Source organism: Callithrix jacchus, chromosome 7 (assembly GCF_049354715.1).
Source record: "Callithrix jacchus isolate 240 chromosome 7, calJac240_pri, whole genome shotgun sequence".
In the NCBI taxonomy this organism is placed as follows: domain Eukaryota; kingdom Metazoa; phylum Chordata; class Mammalia; order Primates; family Cebidae; genus Callithrix; species Callithrix jacchus.
In genome coordinates, this window is record NC_133508.1 from 127715439 (window position 1) to 127738399 (window position 22961).

The 22961-nt window shown below is 39.3% G+C and overlaps 1 long non-coding RNA gene across 6 annotated transcripts in view; it reads left to right on the forward strand.

Moving 5' to 3' along the window:
* Positions 1–22961, forward strand: part of LOC144577171 (uncharacterized) — a 128850-nt gene that overhangs the window by 37327 nt on the left and 68562 nt on the right. For 4 of the 6 annotated variants that reach the window (XR_013520556.1, XR_013520555.1, XR_013520557.1 and 1 more), the window contains one exon: positions 1–22961. This exon is cut by the window's right edge. The exons of 1 other annotated variant lie outside the window; for it this stretch is intronic. This is a non-coding gene — a long non-coding RNA (uncharacterized LOC144577171). One more of the 6 variants, XR_013520554.1, reaches the window with a different exon arrangement.

The window sequence follows — 22961 nt, forward strand, 5'->3', positions numbered from 1 at the left end:
GCATTGAAAGACGTTCAAGTACATATACTAATGCAAGGTATGGTAATATCACCATTGTTTGGCCCAAGGAAACTTGCAGAAATTTCTTACTCTCTCAGTAAAAAGAAAAACTTTCTTTTTGCCCCTACACTAACCTTTCTGCCACCTCTTTTCTCCAGCCTCCTTCTCCTGTACAATGCCTCCCTATATGCCACATTTCCCTCACCATTCAGCTCCTTGGGGTATCATATGGTTTCTTCTATTCTTATTGATTTTCTCTGTATAATCTTCCAGCATAACTTTTACCTGTCCTTTTCTCAGAACACTAGGGAATGGAGATCAGGTAAACAGGCAAGACCCAAAACCTCTGAGTCAGGCAGAAGAAGGGGGAAAGTTGTGAACAAGTTATAACCTTCTCACATCTTCGCTTCTCCTGTCTGCCTTCCTCTTTCCCCTTGCTAGAAAGGTAGAGGAAGGATTTATGAAAGGGCTGCCTACTAATCTGAATTGTTTTGCCAGATTTTCCCCATGGTGTGTACAGCACTTTGGAATCCCCCAGAGGGAAGCACACTCACAGGGAAGCTGGTTACTATTATGTGTGCATGGTAGAGCTTGCCATCCCTGGAAAAAAAGCCTGCCAGGGTGTGTGAGTGCCTCCCCACGGAAGACTTTTTTGGGCCTAATTATTCCTTTTGAGTGAGGTATGTGCATCTGGAAATTTTCTTTTTCAGGAAAAGGAGCAGCTGGTATGAGGGGCCATGGTCTTGACTGTGAGTAGGTAGTTGCACCTGCCGCTCATGATGCCTGGTGAGCACCCCAGGAGCCCCGTCTTGGCCTGCTCCCATGTGGTACTGGGAGGACTCTTGAGTGTGCTGTTTCCTGTGGTTTTTCAAGGAATATGTGTAGCTGCAGCATTATGTCTGTCCTGGCCTGCCAACCTGATTTCACGGAGTTTTGGAAAAACAGTCCCCTCAGGGAAGTCCGTGGTTGTTTTGACATTTGGGATAGAAAATATTTGCCACGTAACCTTTACATTAAAGGACCCATAGCTAGGGACAAACAAAGAGCATATTTACTTGTCTCCATGTGAGCATTTGGGTGTTGTTCAAAGACTTTAATCTGCTGATATATATTTCCTGCTTTGTATTTGGGCCTATGCAATACTTAGTCAGTATGAAAATATGCATAAGCATTGGCCAAGAGCTTTCTTTCTTGATGATCTCTGCTGAGGCTGGGGAGTCGAGGAGGGGAGTTGGAATCGGAACAGTTTGGATTATAGCGGCAATCCTCACCTGTTCACCATCTAGTTTTGTCCTCATCGAGCATTCACAAGCAGAACTTCCATCATGAAACCAATGTTTTTTGATACTGAGGAGATGAGGTTGGGCAATGGTAGGAGGGCTACTCACTTCTAGAAGACTTGTAATATGAAGCAGAGCACCTTTGGATGGGCATGTGACACGACAGTTTCTACCCTACCAGCTTCCCCACTAGCTTCTAAATTTCTTGAGCATACACTATTTTGTTGATCTTTGCACTCGCATACAATATTAAGCATCTTTAGGAAGAAGGCACATAAGTAGCCTATGCTGAGTGACAGAATCTATAAAAGAAACATGTCACCCAAGGAGGAAACAAGACAACTTCTTCATGGCTACTTGGTCACTCTACGTTTTGGCAGAAAGATCTAGAAAGGCAGAAATTGGAGACTGCAATTAGAGACACTTTCTCATATCTGTGTTCTCAGAGTTGGTCTGGGTTTAGAGGAGAAAGAGAAAGCTGAGGAGGAGCTCTCTGATTCCTGCACTCCTCATGACTCCACTTTTATCTGTTTATTTTTCAGATAAAATAAAATATTTTGTTTTATAATGTTTATGAAGACATAATATTTATAAATATTATATTCTGCATAATATTTATAAAAACAACAATGATCCCTGACCCCAAACCTTTGGGACTTCTGTTTAAACATGGCAGATTGACCACATGCATTTCTCTTCTCTTCCACTTGAATTTCTCTAGTAATATAATATGCAAAGGGAAACAAAATTTCATAAACCCACAGAGACAAAGAAGCAGGAAGGGAGACACAAGCAGACAAGAGGAGGCTAAGACACTTTTGGAAGATAGGAAGTAGGTGGAGAGTGGTGAGTGAGTCAGCAGGGCAGAGGAAGTTATAGCACAAGTGCTGACAAAGGACAATATTAGCAACAAGTGAGTGAATTTATCTGACAAAACCCTAGAAAAAATCAGAACTGGACACCAGCTGTCACATAATGGGGTGAAAAAATTAGGAGATGAAGCAGAAATCAGGAGAACTCATGGAAACTTAGTACATGGAGCATTTGGCCTCCCAGGCCCCCTGCCCAGTCCAGAACAGCCCATGCCTACACCTCTCCTTTTTCCCTCCTCCACTCCCTCTATTCACTGCAGAAGGGAAAAATTTAATCTCTGGAAAAATGTAACAGGGGAGACTCTGGCATGGGGAATATTGCCACATGGGAGGGCAAAGGATGAGGTGCAGAGTCAGAGGACAGGGGCATTAAGTTATAGTTGGTAAATTGACTGGTAGGGATCTTGGCATCCATTCCCTGCCCTGCTTACAGACTAAATGCATCCAGTCCTATATAGTGTCCAAAGAGGAGTTCGGAGGCCTCTTTTGAGAATCCAAAGAATCCCCAAGAAAAGACCTATGAATATTGACATTTGTGAATCTTTCAACAAAAAAATCCAGCTTGCCACTTACACACTGACAGTAAAGCCCAACAATTGGGGAAGAAAATTCAAATTCATACAAAATTCACGTAAAGGAATTTTCAATAATCTTTTTATACCTTGTTCTTGAATGAACGTGAGGCTTCACATGCAGAATCTCACACATCTGAGGAAAGATTCCAAAATAAAAGGGAAAAACTAATAATGGAAAACGGAAGATAGAAGTTATGAATTTAGAACATGGGAGGAGCATGTATTCAGACCAGCTTGAATCTATGCTCCTGGATTGCAGTCTTCAAACTTGGCTCAGATAAACTCTCTGTCTCCCTGTCCCTCTCTCTGTCTCTCTCTTTCTCTCTCTGTATATATATATACAGCACAGGGAAAAGGGAGCATGGGGCAAGGAAATACTTCTTTTTTGTTGTAATAGAAATATTCATTTCACACTAATTGTTCTCAACATTAGCTGCACCAGAATCACCTGGGAGCTTTAAGAATGGAACCAACCCAAATGCCCATTGATGATAGACTGGACAGGGAAAATGTGGCATATATACACTGTGGAATATTATGTAGCCATAAAAAACAATGAGTTCGTGTCCTTTGTAGGGACATGGATGAACCTGGAGACCATCATTCTCAGCAAACTGACACAAGAACAGAAAATGAAATACCGCATGTTCTCACTCATAGGTGGGTGTTGAACAATGAGAACACATAGACACAGGGAGGGGAGCAACACACACTGGGGTCTGTTGAGGGGAATAGAAGAAGGACAGTGGGAGGTGGGAGTTGGGGAGAGAAATGCCAGATGTAGGTGAAGGGGAGGAAGGCAGCAAATCACACTGCCACGTGTGTACCTATGCAACTATCTTGCATGTTCTTCACATGTACCCCAAAACCTAAAAATGCAATTAAAAAAAAGAATGCTGATGTCTGGGTCTCTCCCCCAGAGATCCTGAATTAAACAGCCTGAGGTAAAGCCTTGGTATGGGATTTGTAAGTCCCATAGTGATTCTGATGTACGTTCAAAGTTTAGAACTGCTGCTTTAAGCTATGAACATGCTTTAAACTGGACTGCAGGATCAAATAACATCTCTTTAGCTCTGTGCTCAAGGTTGCCCTACTTCCCTAGCTTACCTGCCTGACTTCGTCTCCCAGGGCTCAGCACTCCAGCCATGGCCACCCCACATCTCTATCATCCCACAGCCTAGGCTCCTTCCCTTCACTTTTGTTCATGGTAGTTGTCCCACTTCCAACAGTCTCATATTTAATTACTTGTATCTGTTAATTGATGTTGAAATTGTTGTTAAATGTCCAGCTCCAATCCAACCTGTCATGATTATACTAGCATAAATGCAAGCTCTTCCTTAGCTGCATTTTACCACAGCTTACTCCTTGCCTCACTTATTTCATAATGAATGTTTTCATTGATATTGGCATCTAAAGAGAGCTGGGAACTCATGTGACCATTCGGGTTTGCCTAACTCCTCAAGCCCAAGATTGTCTGACCATAGCACATTTTTAACAGCTTAGTTTTTTATCACAAACAGTATTCACATTATATTATTTAATCTTCACAGTAACTATGTGAGGTAACTATCAATATCCTCGTTTTATATGTGAAGAAAGAGAGTCCCGGAGTGATTATGTGACAAGTATGGTGTTGTCCAGGCGGCAAAAGGTAGAGCTGGGACTTGAACCCAGGTCTTATAAGGCTGCTTTAAAACCAGAATAACACTTCTGCTCTTGCTTTGAGATTTAAGTGGGCAAATGTTTTTGTTTTCCAAACAGAGGCATACCTCATTTTATTGTGCTTTGCAGATACTGTGTTTCTTAAAAACTGAAGGTTTGTGGCATCTATTACTACCATTTTCCCAAGAGCCCATGCTCACTTTTAGTCTTTGTTTCATAGTTTGGTAATTCTTGCAATATTTCAAACTTTTTTGTGCTTACTATATGTGTTACAGTGATCTGTAATCAGTGATCTTATATGTTACTATGGTAACTGTTTTAGGGTACCACATAAGATGGCAAACTTAATTGGTAAATGTGTGTGTTCTGACTTCTCCCCCAAGAAGCTGTTTCTCCTTCTCTTTCACTCTCCTCAGGCCTCCCTATTCCCCAAGACACAGGAATATTGAAATTAGGCCAGTTAATAAAGTTAATAATCCTACAGTGGCTCTAAATGTTCCAGGGAAAGGAGGAGTCACATGTATCTCACTTTAAATCAAAAGCTAGCAATGATTAAGCTCAGTGAGGAAGGCACGTTGAAAGTTGAGATAGGCCAAAAGCTAGCTCTCCTGCACTGAACAATTAGCCAAGTTGTGAATGTAAAAAGAAAGTTCTTGAAGGAAATTGAAAGTGCTACTCCAGGGAACACATGAATGGTAAGAAAACCAAACAGCCTCACTGTTGATATGAAGAAAGTTTTAGTGATCAGATAGAAATCAAACCAACCACAGCATTCCCTTATGTCAAAGCCTAATCCAGAGCAAGGTCCTAACTCTCTTCAATTCTGTGAATGCTGAGAGAGGTAAGCAAACTGCAGAAGAAAGTTAGAAGCTAGCAGAAGTTGGTTCATGAGATTTAAGGAAAAGAAGTCATCTCTGTAACATAAAAGTGCCTGATGAAGCAGCAAGTGCTGATGTAGCAGCTGCAGCACGTTATCCGGAGATCTAACTAAGCCCATCGATGAAGTTGGCTACACTAAACAACAAGTTTTCAGTGTAGACGAACCAGCTTTCTATTGGAAGAAGATGCATCTAAGACTTTCACAGCTAGAGAGAAGTCAATGTCTGCCTTCAAAGCTTCAAAGAACAGGCTGACTTGCTTGTTAGAAGCTAATGCAGCTGATGACTTAAAGTTGAAGCCGTTTACCATTCTAAAAATCTTAGAGCCCTTAAGAATTATACTAAATCTACTATCCCTGTGCTCTATAAATGGTACAACAGATCCTGGATGACAGCACATCTGTTTACAGCATGATTTACTGAATATTCTAAGCCCAGAGTTGAGACCTACTGTTCGGAAAAAAAGATTCCTTTCAAAATATTACTGTTCACTGACAATATATCTAGTCGACCAAGAGCTCTGATGGAGGTGTATAAGGAGGTGAATGTTGTTTTCACATACTTCTGCAACCCAAGGATCAAAGAGTAATTTCAACTTTCAGGTCTTATTATTTAAGAAATACGTTTCATGAGGCTATAGCCACCATAGATAATGATTACTCTAATGGATTTGGGCAAAGTAAACTGAAAACCTTCTGGAAGGATTCACCATTCTAGATGCCATTAATTACATTCATGATTCATGGGAGGAAGTCAAAATATCAACATTAACAGTAGTTTGGAAGAAGTTGATTCCAATTCTCATGGATAACTTTTAGGGGGACAAGACTTCAGTAGAGGAATAAACTGTAGCTGTTGTAGCTGGGAAAATAGCAAAAGAACTAGAATTAGAAGTAGATCCTGAAAATCAGACTGCATTGCTGTGATCTCATGATAAAAAGCGAACAGATGAGAAATTGTTTCTTATGGATGAGCAAAGGAAGAGGTTTCTTGAGATAGTGTCTATTTTTGGTGAAGATGCAGTGCACATTGTTAAAATGACATCAAAGGATTTAGAATATTACATAAATAGTTGATAAAGCAGCAGGGTTTGAGAAGATTGATCCAATTTTAAAAGAAGTTCTACTGTGGGTAAAATGCTGTCAAACAATATTGCATGCTACTGTGGAGTTGTTCATGAAAAGAAGTCAATCAATGTGGCATACTTTATTGTTGTTGTATTTTAAGAAATTGCCACAGACACCCCAACCTTCAGCAACTGCCACCTGGCCAGTCAACAGCCATCAACATTGACGTAATATCCTTCATCAGCAAAAAGATTGCAACTTGCTAATGATTCAGGTGATTGTCAGCATTAAAAAAAATTATTTTAGACATATGCTATTATACACTTAATAGAATACACTATAGTGGAAACATAACTCTTATATGTACCAGAAAACCAAAACATTTGTGAGTGACTTGCTTTACTGTGTTGATCTGGAACCAAATCTGCAATATCTCTGAAGTATGCCTGTAAAGGAAATACTTGAGAATGAGAGCCTCACAATCTGATTAAAGGTAGAAATGCAGGGTCTTACACACTACAAGCATTCCCAAGGTATTTTTTCATTTGATTTTGATGTAATAATAGGAAATATTAATGCCATTTGTGCCAGGTCTTTAAAGATATTATCTCATTTAATCATCACAAGAACTATGTTTTTGGTAAAATTATCATTTAAAATAATCAACAACCAATATTAAGAGATGTGAAGGAATGTGCACAAGTTCACACAGCCTGTCAGGGTGAAGCTGAGACTGAAACCCAGAACTGTCAGAGTCCAGGATCAGAAATGTCTTGCCTTACTTCTTCGTATAAAGTTGCTAAGAGGAGCTGTCCATGAAGGTTTCTTGACCCAGATTTACAACCATCATTCTTTAAATTTTCCCAAGACACAGTTGGTATAATCAAGTGTTACTTATCTGGTGGATAGTATTTACCATGGCAGGCTCAGAAGATTTTTGAATGCAGACTCATATAAGCTAACAAGCCCATGTGGGAAGCTTTGTCTGGCAGTACATTCCTGCCTCCTAAGGGTAGCTCAAGTTCAAGAAAAGCTAATGTATTTATCAGCCGAAACTTTAAATCTTGTGCAAAGGAAAACAAAAAATAACCCACAAACATTTGAACCTTGGCCTCAAAGTTTTAGAAAATAAATGCACAGACACACATACAGTTGTGTTTTTTCTTTTGCCACGTGGCAGTGGTTGTGAAGTAAATATATCCCACTGCACTGATCTTACATCCTGTCACATTAATGTTTCAGAGCACTCAATATAAATATTAAAACTAATAGCTTCACTCTTCAGCTATTACTCCACCATCCCCTGAAATCATCATAAAACTTTCAAAGCCTTTTAGAACATTTACACACTTGAATCTGATGGTGGGGAAAGAAGATTCACACAACACAGCCCATAAGCTTAAATAATAGTGAAGAGCTGTTTATGGAATATGCTTTATTTATTCATCATTTCAAGTAAAGTTTTCATTTTGATGGAGGGGAAAAAAATCAAAGTATAGCTGTCAGGGGATAAGGATGAAGTATTGCTTTTCTATACTGAGGACTTGCAAAAAAAAGAAGTCCATGAGAATCTCAGTCCAAGGTCAATCAATGCTAAGACTGTGGGTACGTAAACAGCTAATGGATTGTAAAGACACATGCTGGTGTTATGAATTTTTAAAGAGCGACTCTTCAGCACAGTACCCCATAAATCAATGATGACTTATTGGCTGGATCAATTATGCAAACTTTTTAAACATTTAATGACAGGTAATGAACAGGTCTCTGGAGAACATCAGTCAACAGTGTTTTTGTAGTTGTAGTTACATCTGCTTAAGTGAATTGGGTAGAGGCAGTCATTCCTGGGAAGTAATTAAAAGTTGAACTAAGAATCTTCCCAAAGCAAAAAAGAATAACTGTTTTAGTCTTCTTGGATACCTTAAATAGCCAGGGAAGTGAATTGCATCTTAATATATTCATAGGTAGTCCAGCTTCTATAGAAGGACTGGTAGTCTAGGACTGAGTATGCCAAATAAAACTTCAGGGAGCTTCTATTCCTAAGCATTTGTTTGGTGGTTTTCTGCAGAGTGATCTGAGGAGCAAGGAAAAAGATGATTTTTGAAAGAAGAAAAAGTATAGCATGGATATGACACAGATTGATAGGTTCTCATAATTATTTTGAAATTAACTTTAAATGATTAGAGGGATATTTTGAAATTAACTTTAAATAATTAGAGGAACAGGCAGTAATGGCCGATACTGTAAAATTCTGCTTAACCAAGAAGCAAAGGACAGAAGGCTGAATGTGGGTGGACTAATCCTGCAGCAAGTCTCACATCATCACTTGTGGCATTACAGTGCTTTAATCACATATTAAAATAGTGACCTGATGAAAGATGAAGGACTTTTGGGGGTAGATTTTTGAACTTAACAGTCTTTCAAAGTTTAAACATTGATCTTTTTTATTGTATAACTTCAGATAAGTCTTTAGATTATGAAAAAGGCAGAAGTTAAACATGCCATTCAATACTAAGCATAGTTCTTTAAGTCTAAGCTACTGACATTGATGCTGTATTTCTGGGTTAACATAGGTAAAGCATCACTCAGATCAGAGAGCCTTCTGACTGAATCTGAAAACACTAAAATTCTAATATTCCTTTGTAGCTTTTACTCATTTTACTGCTCAGCAGAAAGATTGTAAGAATAAAAGATAAAAATAAGTTGATTGTAAAGTGCCCAAGTTCAAATGTCTCTGGCCTGGGATTTTCTGTGTCAGAGAACTTCCTAGAATTGTCACTAGGTTTTCCAGATTCTCTCAGTTAAGCAGAAAAAAGGAAGTATCTTTAAAACGTTACTGATTTTTGAGCATTATTTTCTCGAGGCTCTGCAAACTATCAAACTCATTTAAGAAGCTTAAACACGGCTGGTGCAGTGGCTTACACTTGTAATCCTAGCACTTTGGGAGGCCAAGGGGGGTGGATCACCTGAGGTCAGGAGTTCAAGACCAGCCTGGCCAACATGGTGAAACTGCATATCTACTAAAATCCAAAATTAGCCAGGCCTGGTGGCGGGTGCCTGTAATCCCAGCTACTCGGGAGCCTGAGACTGAAGAGAATCACTTGAACCTGGGAGACAGTGGTTGCAGTGAGGCGAGATCACACCACTAAACTCCAGCCTGGGTAGCAAAGTAGAACTCTGTCTCAAAAAATGATAATGATTAAAAAAAAAAGAAGCTTAAACACTTAGTGGTATTAAAAATGCTCATTATCACTAATCATTAGAGAAACGCAAATGAAAGCCACAATGAGATACTATCTCACACCAATCAGAATGGCAATTTAAAAAAAGTTAAAAAATAAGAGATGCCTGTGCGGTTGCAGGGAAAAGGGAATGCTTAGACACTGCTGATGGGAATGCAAATTAGTTCGGCCATTATGGAAAGTAGTTCAGTGATTGCTCAGAGAACTTAAAACAGAACTGCCATTTGACCCAGCAATCCCATTATTGGGTATATACCCCCCAAACATAAATTGTTACATTATAAGGACACAGACATGGGATGTTGTGATGAACATCACAGCACTATTCACAATAGCAAAGACATGAAATCAACCTAAATGCCCATCACCAGTAGACTAGATAAAGAAAATGTGGTATATATATATACCACGGAGTACTGCGCAGTCATAAAAAAAGAATGAGATGGCATCCTTTGCTGCAATATGGATGGGGCTGAAGGCCATTATCCCAAGTAAAATAATGCAGGAACAGGAAAGCAAATTCTGCATGTTTTCACTTATAGAAGGAGCTATACATTAAGTACACATGGACACAAAGAAGGGAACAACAGATACCGGGTTCTATTTGGGAGTGGAGGGTGGGAGGAGGATGAAGATGGAAAAACTACTTACTGGGTACTGTGATTATTACCTGGATGACAAAATACTCTGTACCCCAAGCCCCTGTGACACGCAGTTTACCTATATAACAAACCTGCACAGATACCCGGAACCTAATATAAAAGTTAAAATAAGGAAGCTTAAACACCGTGTGTATGTGTGTGTGTGTGTGTGTGTGTGTGTGTGTGTGTGTGTGTGCATGCGCACGTGCTTGGTAGAGACAGACTTCCCTGATAATGAAGATCACAAGAGAATTTGGCATGTTTTCTATACCAAACCCTATGATATGTGTTTATCATCATATTCACATTCATGGATGAGTAAAATGAGTGGAATACTCTCGTATCTGGATACTTTATTGAAATGTATATATCTTTCTTTGTGTTGATAGAAAAAAAAAATCATTAAAAGCTCAGGATTCAGAGGTAAACAGGTGGGAATCCAAATCCTGACTTTGCCATTTGCTGGCTGTATGCCTGTAGGCAAGTTTCCTAACCTCTTCTGTTCTATATTCTCACTTGTAAAATGGATAGCATAGTCTCTGCCTTGAAGAAAACACGTAGTGTGTAGGTACTCAGTAACTGGCGGTCGTTGTTATCTGCCAAATCCAAAACATCCCTGAAAGCAATAACTAGAAGAGCGTCAGGGCAATAGTTGTGGCTAAATTCAGGGAATTAACATTGTTCCACAAAAGGAGGTTGCCTTTTGAAGTAAAAACAGCTTTTTAACACCAAGGTCTTTATTATGTATCACATACTTTACCTGTATTAGCTCATCCAAGTCTGTCAACCTTTTGACACAAGCACTATTATCATTTTACAGATGGGGACATAGAATCTCAAAGAAATTAAGAAACTTGCTCAAGGTCACTCAGCTATTAAATAGCAAAACTGGTATTCAAAAATAGATAAAATTGTGTCTTACTGGAGTCTACCATGCCACAGTGCCCAACTTGTAATTGGTTAAACTAAAAAATTGAGGACTCAGAATATGATATCAAAAATTATGTCTGTTGATATGCATGGCTACTGTAGAAATAAAAAGGGTTTCAGGATAGTGGATTTCCCTTGTTGCCTCAGAAGGCAAATGACGATTGCAATACTGGTCATTTATCTTAAGTATGAAGGAACAAGAGGTGATAGTGGGTGGCTTAGTTCAGTCTTGTGTATATGATTTACCAAGTAATTCTATGAGACAGGAGTCATGCTGTGAGTAATAAATGGTCTATTTCTCTGACCCAGGGGTCTTGTGTCTTCTGTCAGTGTATGTATATAAAACTATGGCAGGCTAACTTGTTAGCTTCCAAGTAGGGTAAAATCTCAGACCCTTCATAGTTTCTGACTTAACACTGGGAAGAGGAGGTCATGACTGTCACACCTCCACACGGAGGGAAACAACAGAAGGGTTCCCTGATGTGCAAGTTCTCTGAGCATCCCAGCAGAATGAGGGGTGCAGAGTGAGACAGCGGAGACAGCATTTTCCAACTATCTTATGCTTGGGTCTGTATTCTTACAAAGATAAGAGTTGGAGAAATGCAAATTAAAATCTAGTAAAATATCACTTCACGTTTATTGGAATGGCAAATAAGAAAATGTTGAACATACCAAATGATTCAAGAAAGTGAGTCAGTGGGGATTCTATGTTGCTAGTACGAGTGTAAACTGGGGTGCTTTATACTTTAGAAAACAATTTGGTAATACTAATCAACTAAATGTTCTAGAAATTCTACCATGGAGAAAGTCTTCCACGAGTTGCATATATAAGAATATTCATTATGATATTATAAGAGTGAAAATTAGAAAAGAAATCTTAAATAGTCATCAGCAATAGAATGGATAAAAAAATTGAAGGAAATTCATACTATCTAGCAATTTAAATGAATAAACAAAACTACATATATCAATGTGGATAAATTTTGCATACAATATTATATTAGTAAAAGCAAGTTGTTGACGTATAGAGTCTGATGCCATTTGTATAGTTTTGGCATACCTAAAAGTAGTGTATGTTTTAGGGATTCATTGAAGTGTAGGATGTAAAAACATGCACAGATGAGTGTTGTGGGTAGGAAGAAGGAAGGGAATGGAATAAGGGAACGTACACAGAAGTTCTTCAATTGTAGTTATGATGTTTTATTTCTTACGCCTGGTGGCAAGTACTGAAATATTTGTTGTATTTTCCTCTACTATTTTTGTGTTAAAATATTTCATAAAAATAACTTTTAAAGAGTATTTGTAGCAGCGATTTTAACCTCACAAGATTTAGAATTGTTGTAATTCTAAATTCTATCTCTATATTGTAAAAATGTGTTAATTTGATCATCTGTCAGCTCAACAATGCATTTCTGAAACGATCAACCATTTCTAGAACGTATGATGTTCCAGAAAATCCCTCCCCCATTTATCTGTTTGTTTTTCGAGTCATTCGTGAAGTTCTTCACTTACTAGACAATAAGTTAGTAATGGTGCCTAGATGAGGAAGTAATGTCTTGGTACTTAACTTGGCAACAAATAGATCTACACACCTACGCTAAAGGATGAACTTGAGAAGGAAAGATTACTCAAATTATTATTCGTTTGTAACTATTGAGTTAAAGTTTTAAAAATTCTCGTTTCTGATGACCAGTTTTGAATTTCTTTAAAATAGATCTTCAAATAAAAAGCAAATCATGGTTATTCCATGAGAGTAAGTGCCCCCAAATACCAGTTAATGTCTTGTGAAATTTCTGTGACTGAAAATTTGTGGCCTCAGTGTATCTATCTTCAGTACAATTTGGGGAATCACAGTGTAGATTCTTCCCACATCATGGTCATTCTTTAGGGAAGGAGTGAGATAATTACGTGACTAACATGGGGTTCACTTATAATCTGACATATCATTTTAAATTATAGGCCTTGACATTGTGATCATTTCCAAGATGTATACTGGGTGTAGTGACATATCATCACTATTTGCAGGATATATTCTATCCCCTATGTTCTAACTTTGACCTCCCTCATGAAATTTCAAAATGCATTCCATGACTCACAGACAATGGCACCAGTATCTCCTTACCTTGTGCGTGTAAATAACACAAGCCGTCATTAATTTGGATATGATTTGGTTCTGGTATAGACACAAAGACAAGATTTCATTTTTATTGTTTTCCCAGTTGGATAGTCAGGGAAGGGGCTGAAGGAAGATATATACAATCTACAAATGGAGACTTCTGCAAGCTATCTCTAAGTCTTCACTCTTTCAGGCTTCAAGCTTCATCCAGACTTCCTTGTTGGATAGACCAGCACCAATTGAAAAGACCTCCTACTTGATATGGAAGGAGTAAAGCCATCAACACCCTCAGAATATTCTGACTTCTAAAATGCTGGCCATTTATGATGAAGGCAGTCAGTAGTATTACTAGACAAACTAAGGATATGAATTTATTAGTATAATTTACAGAAACAAAACAAATGATTTACCAAGACTCCTCTCTGAAAATATTCACAGATTTGTTAAAGCTGGGAGCTATGCTAGCGATCAATCCCTTTACTTCCTAGTTTATAATAGAGGAAAGAGAATCCTGGAAAAGTTGTACTAACATCTCAAAGTCGTGAGGCTTGTTAATGGGATAGCTAAGACTAAAACTTGGGTCTTTGGACAAGTAAGTCAATGTTATTTACTCTACCATATTCAATCTAAGACTAATAATACTGTTTTATCAGTGGTATTATTAGAGTGATGACTCTAGAAGTGATTGTCACAACATAAGAAAGAAAAAGGATACATAAACATGCCAAGAGCTAAGAGAGTTCAATATAATTAAATGGCTGAAGTATTTGTGTTTTTAAAACTAAGGGGGCTGGGTGCAGTGGCTCACGCCTGTAATCTCAACACTTTGGGAGGCCAAGGTGGGTGGATCACCTGAGGTCAGGGGGTCAAGACCAGCCTGGGCAACATGGTGAAACCTGTCTCTATGAAAAAAGAAAAATTAGCTGGGCATGGTGGTGGGTGTCTGTAATCCCAGCTACTCGGGAGGCTGGGGCAGGAGAATCACTTAAACCCAGGGGGTACAGGTTGCAGTGAGGCGAGATCATCACTCCAGCCTGGATAACAAGAGCAAAACTCCATCTCAAGAAAAATAAAATAGACTAAGAGAGTTACTTTGTGTGGGGAAGAAAAGAGGAGGAAAAGAAGAGTTTTTATGGGAAGGCTCCATTAGTTCTCCTTTTCCATCAAAGATAAAATTCAGCAGGAAAGATTTTATTTGAACATAAAGAAGAAATTTTGAATAGTATTTTTAATACTGTAATAGATTATTGACAAGTATCTTAGGCATATACTTTTTGGAATTAAAGTGACAACCAATTCTCAGCTAGGTAATCTAGGTAGGTTCATTGCCTACTTGACTGCCTCTGTTTTTCAGCTTGAGGAATACAAGATTTAATATTATTCTTATTTTACTAATGGCAAAGATAACTCAGAGAAATGGAGTGACTTTGCTAGAAAGAAAGAGTTAACATTAGCGTTCCAATTTGAGTTTAAGGAAAATCAGACTTCTTTACCCCGGGTTCTCTCCTGATGGGTGTGCACCTTTACTATGTTTCTGCTCTAGAAGGGGCTTGTGGCTCAAGTCAGCCAGGGCATTCCTTAACTAACATGAACTCAGGTGACTGATTCTATGTGGGATATATTTAATTAATCACATGAGTGGTTCAGATCTTGTCAGGCATTTTATATTTTGTACAGTTAAATTTGATTTCACTCCATTAAATTAAATGATTTCAATGAAGACCTACTGTGTGCCAGATGCAGAACCAAGTGCTAATACTTTTAAATGAAGCAAACACAGCCTCACATCACGGTGCTTCAGCCTAGTGGAACAACAAACAGTAAGCAAATAATCTCAGACACTAGGAACGTCATTGAAGGAGATCTAGACATGGAGAAAAACGCAGGCAAAGTCAAACTGATTTTACTTTAGTCTGGACAAATCCATTTCTGTCTTGAGAGATACAGTAGCAGTTAAGTTCATTGCTTCTTGGGAAGTAGCTATTCATTCACTTTTTTAGATAGGTGCATAGGAAAACGTGTTATTGGCTTGATTTCTTGTATAAACCCAAAAGGAGAATGGAAATGACTAAATAATGGATAAAATTTGTGAAACAATTAATTTTAAGTACTTAATTACGGAATTCTTTATACACACTTTGTATTTTATGAGAATGTAGACAAAGGCATTACACTCCTTCATTTTATTTGTCATGATGATCAAACTCGAACCTACTCAAAATACTCACTTCAGTAGGCTCTATGAATGGTTTAGTCACACCGTGGCTTGGACTTCGCCTGCTTTTCCCCAAAGAGTGAAGCCTGTGCCAAGGGCTTGCAAGCAGGTGGTTTCTTTTGGGAAGTAGTTCAAGAGACAAGAGTGACACAACTGAGAAGACTTAAAGGTGGAAGAAAGACCAGTCCTGGCGTGTGTTATTGCACTGATCACCACTGTGGGAAACTGAGGCTCATTCCCCTTGGGGACAGCCTGGAAAGCCTTGTGAATGTGCCTTAGAAGTGTCCGACAGCCATATGCTGTCATGTGCCATTGGAAAGAGCAGCCTTCAGGGAGGACAAATCTCTCCAGCATGCCCAGGGATGGTGTCTCTGGTGGCAAGAGAAGGTCCAGGACAGAAAACCAGATTATATATAGCAACTGAAGCAAGGTGCTGTCAAGTCCCAGTTGGTGGTTGCCACAATGGTCAGAACAAGACGGGGAGATGGGACCTCAGATATTCCTCACAAAGGAATCTTCAAAATATTTTCTTCCTTTCCATGGCTGAAAGGTGGGGGTCAAAGCATCTATAACACAATATGATGAAGTTGGAAATGCATACTTTCTTTGCAGAAAGATCTCCCTCTGAAGCTGTCCTTGGATTCTCTGAATTCAGGGTACAAAATGGACCCTGGTGTCTAGAATGTTGATTAGGAATTTCATGAATATTTGTTAGCCAGAGCTTTACAGAATGAGAGGGGAAGCTCTTCAAAATGCTGACAAAGACTGTCTTCTTGAACTAACTTTAATCAGGCTGACTTGGGCTTCCCTCTGTCCTTGTAAGATCCAATTTGAGCAAGAATCCTACTAAGTCCCTTTAGCGAACTAACTTTTCTACTCTTGGTGTCTGACCCTTCTCCACATCTTATCATGTTGGCCCACCTTCAGCAAGAATTTTATTGAATTGGTCTAGCAAGAGTCCCACCTACCCCCGATGTTTCCTCTTAGTATTTTACATTTGCTATCCCTCATCCTTCTCCCTGGCTATAAATCCCCATTTGTTCTTGAGGGAGTTGGAGTCGAGCTCAATCACTCCCCTACGCTGCAAGACCCTTTTGCAGTGGTCCCTCTACTTATCACGAATACTCCCCTTGAATAAATTCGGCCTTACTGTTCTTTAACAAGTGTTACTGGACAATGTTTTCTTCAATGATGCTGATGTCTGTAGGCTGAAGAGAAACATCAAAGGCTTACTTCCTATGTACCAGGCACTATTCTAACACATCAGAATGATGTCCGCAAGCCCCTTCTATGTGCTGCACTCATGCTAGGCACTGGGGGAGTAGGAGGAATAAAACTTGGTTCCTTTTCTCAAAGAGGGTTCCATTACTGTTAGCAAAGAGTAAACAGATAAAGAACACTGCCGTAAATTCTGAGTCATGGCATGAATTTGTAGAGAATGCAACTCTTCCTGGGGTGCTGGGAAGGGTTCACAAAGAAGGGGGTCAGGACTAATGCCCCCTTTGACAGAAATCATAGCTTTTAATTCCCCCAGGATATAGTTCTAATTTGTTGAACATATGCAAAAGCACAAGAATTAATGTCCTAATGATATGTATTATGATGTGGTGCTAACATATGTGAAGTCAATACTGTCTTCAGACAGTTCACATTTCATTTTCTGAACAGAATAGATAAGATTCCATCAAGTTTCTTCTTAGTTGCTAAGGACTTCATAAATTTCTCTTGTAATTGACTTGCTCTCAGACAATAATTGTTAACTGATAAATAGGAGAATTGTCAGGTGTGGAATCGGTGGTGAAAGAAAGATAGTTTCTTTGTTGCACTTATGAAGAATTGCCGATAAGACCTCTGATCCCATTAAGAATATAAACTCTTCAGATGGAGTTGATGACAGCCCCATGGGCTGTCTGAGTCCTCACCAACTTGGCTGTTCTCAGTGCATGTTCAGCCAAAGGGAGATGAAATCAATGCAAGAATTCATGGCCTCCAAGAAAATTACTGTTGAGAGATGACCCAGTTCTTTGATTGGTGTCACCAGAAGACAGGCCTCCTTGAGAAATAGATGTAATGACATCCACCAGCTGCTTAAATTCTTTCTATTATATGCATTTGCTTTTAAGTGGCTTTAGCATTTTAGCATAAACTACCACTTGCTTTCCTCGCAGGTTTGGGCTCTGGGCATTTTTAAAGCAGCAGGCAGAGGCAGTGCTGGCATAAGCAGTGTACTGCTCTGCATCTCCCAGGCTGGATGAAAGCATCTTTGCTTGGATCCCTTAATAATTAAGGGCTAAGAAAGTGGCATGAGTGGATTAATGATTCCAAATGAAATTCCTCCCTCTCCTTTGTTGTGTTCTCATTCATAGGAATCACAGTGGTGTAAGGATAAATACTGTGACTCTAAGCACTATATTGCCATCTTCCCTTCCGGGACCCAATTGGTTCTTATGTGGGTGTGTCCTGGCTTTATTCATTCTTATGTTTGCACTGACTTCTGAAAACTCTTGAGAGTATCTTATTTTTCCCTGTGAAAGATCTAGATGTACATGAAAACAGAAAGTGAGCTATGGGAGTTGAAAAGATAAAATAAAACCTAGAGCGGAAGCTACAGACAATATTTGCAAATGAATGAAATGCCATGGACTCTGCCCATCTGCCATGACTGCTATAGCTTTTTTCACCAGTCTTTCTGGCTTTGCCCTCCCAGGTCCGTCCCATGCAATGAAAGATAATGGAAAAGTGCTGCAAAGATATAATAACGGCAGCCGCAGCAGCAATCTTTTAAACTGAACTTGTGTCTCAGTACTTACTATGTATCAGGCACTAGTCTAAGCATTTTTTACATACTAACTTGTATAATCTTCACAACAATCCTATGAGCACATGCTATTATTCCTTCATTTTAGGTGAGGGACTGAGGCACAGAGAACTGAAGTAACTTAAGTTACTACAACCGTGTCCCTGTCTCAGGTACCACTCTCTTCTGCTTGCAATAACCATAAAGGATTGAATACAAAAAGTCAATGTTAATGCCTGTCATTTGTTTGCCAAATGGAAAAGTAGGTGTTGAGAAGTGTTGGAGGGAGAACATCCTGTGTCCCTTCCAAAGGAAAAGATTGTCAGGATCTCCAGGCTGCTATTGTCCTTTTGGAAAATGTGAGTCATCCCCAGGAAGGCCCCATGTCCAGGACAGGTCACACTAAATACTTTGCTATCCCAATGTGAATGCATGGCTCCAATAATACTATGAATAGTATCTTTAAGATAATTTTGAACAGTAAGCTGTTAGCACACACGTTCTTCCCAGGGGCCCACATGTGGCCGCCCTCATCCACATGTGCCATTGTGTTACTTACTGGTTGCTGCAGGCAGGAATGTTACATAAGTTGTAATTTCTAACTGGCACTGAGCTTTCATTTCAACCAAAGGTTTGAAATGGGACAGAGAACATTTGTGGAACAGGTGATTTCCAGCATGTTTGTGGCTCAGAGGGAAAGAATTTAGGTACAGGCCAGGTGCGGTGGCTCACACCTGTAATCCCAGCACTTTGAGAGGCTGAGGTGGGCGGATCACCTGAGATCAGGAGTTCAAGACCAGTCTGGCCAATATGGCAAAAACCTGTCTCTACTAAAAATACAAAAATTAGCTGGGTGTGGTGGTGGTCACCTGTAATCCAGCTACTCAGAAGGCTGAGGGAAAAGAATCACTTGAACCTGGGGGGCAGAGGTTGCAGTGAGCCAAGACTGTGCCACTGCACTCCAGCTTGGGCAACAGAGTAAGACTCTGTCTCAAAAAAAAGAATTTAACTACACTAGGATCTTGTCTTCTATATTCATATCTGGAAATCTGCTGTCTATGGGAACCTATAAGATCTGGAAGAGCTTGAAAGAGCTCCTGGGCCTTTATCATTTTTGATGTTTGCCCTTGCAGACTGGTGTGAGAATGTGGGCAGATGTGGAAGATTTTCTCTCTTCAATCTGACTCTGACCATGAGCTCAGGATGGGTTGCCAAATGGCTTACTGGTTTTATAGCAGCTAACAGATGAGTATAACATGGTAGACCATTGACTGACCTCCCTAAAAGGTGACCAAATGGCTGGTCCCCTCTAGTTCCATTGGGGAGTTTCACAGAGGCTGTTACCAAGCTTAGCTGGCTTGCATTAGGTACTTGACAAGGTGGGTCTGGCTGAGGTGCCCACCTGTTGACCAGCAGCATGAAGAAGAAATGGTGTGAGTCCATGCTCTGGGCCTGTATGTCTCACGTGTGTGCTTCGTGCATTTGGGAAGAAGCAGCCCCACACCATAAAACCTCCCTGAAAGCCTCCGAGGTTCCTCTCTAAAAACCATAATAGACTGTGCTGAAAGCCTAACTTTGACTGATGTGAGATTTGGGACTCTACCCAGGTAAGAATCTAGGCAGCAAGGAGACTGTAGAAGGTAGATGACCCAGAATAGGGCCAAACTGTTTACCAGCAAGTGTGATTTTGAAAATCTTCCTTAACTGGTCATGGCAGCAGAAAATATCCTGCTGTTAAACGCATCTGCAATCTGCTGCTCTCCCAGTCCACCTACAAAAATTTTGACCTTTAAAGAAATGATGGAGAAGCTGGTGATTTTTTCGATGGCATTGAAGCTCAGTCTATTTTAGGCTCCAAGGCAATTGCAGCCCTCTTTGCTCCCTATTTCACATCACTTTTAAGTCTTGTTCTGGCCACTATGAACCCTTCAGCACTTCTCCCTCTACAATCACTAGAGTCAAGATCTGTGATCTGTGATTTGCAGATGACATGCACATTTCTTGGCTGGTGGTTGCTGAAGCGGTTTGCAAACCTAAGGCAGTTAAAGGGAGAGGGGGTGGAAGAGCAGATTACGACTGTAATGCCACCCTAAATTTCAATTTTCATGCAAATGTATAACTGGTTTCTCGTTATTTTGAGTGAAGGGACAGTAGTGGTTGCTGTGAATTACCATATTCATGTTTTGATGACCAAACAATTGGCCTATTTCTACTGTTTGTCACTCCTGTGAACCTACGGTGCTTCAGAAATCCAGGTTGGGGGAAGATATTATCAAAAACACTCCCTCCTCCCAGAAATGTCCAAACTCTAAGATAAAATCGTAGGATCCTCTAATTATGAAAATCTGTAACAGAGATGCATCAAAAACCACTCAGCTTCCTGAGTTTTAGAACAATAATGGCTGCATTTTGGACCAGCTTTCATTTGAATATCTGCAAAATATGGAAATTACCAAGTCTTTGAGAAAAGTTATTTCAGTGTCATTTATTGAAATATTCACTTATTTTAAAAAGTGAATATTTCATCTTAATGAAACCCAGGCTTATTTGATTTTTAAGCAGACATGGTATGTTTGTAAATGTAATGTGATCTGAAAGACACATTAATGAGATTGCCGTCAGAAGGATTACTGAGATGCTGTGTTCAGATACCGAGAAAAGCCAAATGGGTGTATCAAGCACCCATTTCTAATCTTCAAAAGCAAATTTATTGAAGTGTCTCAATTTTGCCACACACCCTAACATCTGCATATGGGACCAGATTCCTAATCCTGTCATACTGTGATGCGGCAGATTAAGAGAATGTATAATCAATGCCTCTGTCGCTATACATAAATATAGACTGCTAAATCAAGTGTGGGCTTACAGCAGAAACCCCTTATCTTAAGCAGATTTTGCATTAAACATTGCTGAAATCCTGGAAAATTTTTAAAAAAAAAAGAAGCAACAAAAAATAGTGATAGTCTCTGGTATTTTCTTCTTTTATCTAATTTAAAGGAATTTATCTATAAGTGGAAGCTACCGTATAAATGTTTCAACAGCAAATGCGAAGCAAAGAAAAGGGAACTCAGACTTAAAGAACACCCCACCATGTGTCAGACATTGTGGTAGATGCTTAACATACATTATTCCATTTAATAATAAATCAGTACAAATAAGTATTCATTGAGCTTTCTTAACATGTTTGTGATTCTACGCTGGTTGTAATTCTTCAGATATTTCTATGTATGTGTACCCTTACCCATTTACTACCATTATAAGTGTTTCTAACACTGTATTAATTACACGAATGTTTGTGAAGAAATCCCGGAGAACTTTGTAAGTTCTCAAATCCATAAAACTCCTACAAGGAAACAGGTAGAGAAAGCGTCATGGTAACTAGTTAAATGACTCACTCCTGCCTCCCCGCTCAGGCAATTGAGATTTGTGTCTCATCAAAATTACAAATTACTCCATGTTATGGACTTTCAGGGTCATTTAAGAACATTCAAAACGATGAATATTAAATCCCCAACTGCCAGGGGCTTATTGCACCATGCATGTCAGCATACACTCGATTGTTATTTTTAGTGACAATCAAAGTAACTTTCATTTAAATGATCTGCCACAACCCTTTACAGAATTTCAGATTTCTGACTAATCTGTATTTTATTTAGCCTTTTGAGTTCCATTTTTTCGAAGTCAATGTAAGATAAAACGTAGATTGGAGACAAATAGTTAGAGATGACAATATTCACAAAGCACTGGGAAAAGTTTGGGATATGCTCCCTTCAAATTTTCTGAAAAAGTGTAACTGTAGGAAATACTATTAAATTTTTAAAGTGTATAAAATAATCGATTTGAATTGTGAAATATAAGTCACAGTTCTATTGCTTTGTTACTGGATGAAAAAAATCACAAGTTTCCCATCAATATAGGGAACAAAAACAAGGAAAGCTATGATCACGTTGGGCTGCCTCTACCACTGATATCATATCTACTTGACTTACGTCATGTCTGCTTTCCTGAAAGGACTATGTGTTCATATTATCATGTGTTGACTTTAGAATTGCTTGTAACACAGATTTAAAAAATCTGAATCCAGTTCTCTCAGTCTATTACTGACTTCTATTTTCAGTAAAAGCAATCATGTAAAGATATGCCCAAATAAAAGCCTTTCTTTTCGTATGTATCCTTGGAGATCAATCTCTCGGAGACTACCTCTTCAACTTCCCTGTCCATAGTTCCTCCTCTATCTGCATTCTCCCTTCTCTCCTACTGCTACCTTTTCCTTTATATGGTTTTACATTCCTGGGAGGGGTCCAAAAGGAGCTCCTCGTATTTCAGGGCTGGGAAAACCAACTAAGTTTCATGCTTCGGAACGAATGACAATGATTCATGGGCCTTCACCAAAGCCCAGTATTTCACTTGCTGCTTCTATGTTCAGTACCTTTTATCCCAAGACTCAACCACATGCCCAGAGTAGGTGGCAAAAACAGCACAGACTTCCTAGTTGTAAGGCCCAAGAGGGGAAGGATGTCATTTACTTGCCTGTGTTGCTTCATTTGCTGCCATAACTGAGATGGGGCTGCTCTGCTCTCCATGTTTGGTTGGATAATAGTGTGTCGAGATGATCTGGAATTGTAGGCTTAGCAGGTGAAATAGTTTGGTTAAAACAGCAGAAATGCCTCTGGGACAGAAACACCAACA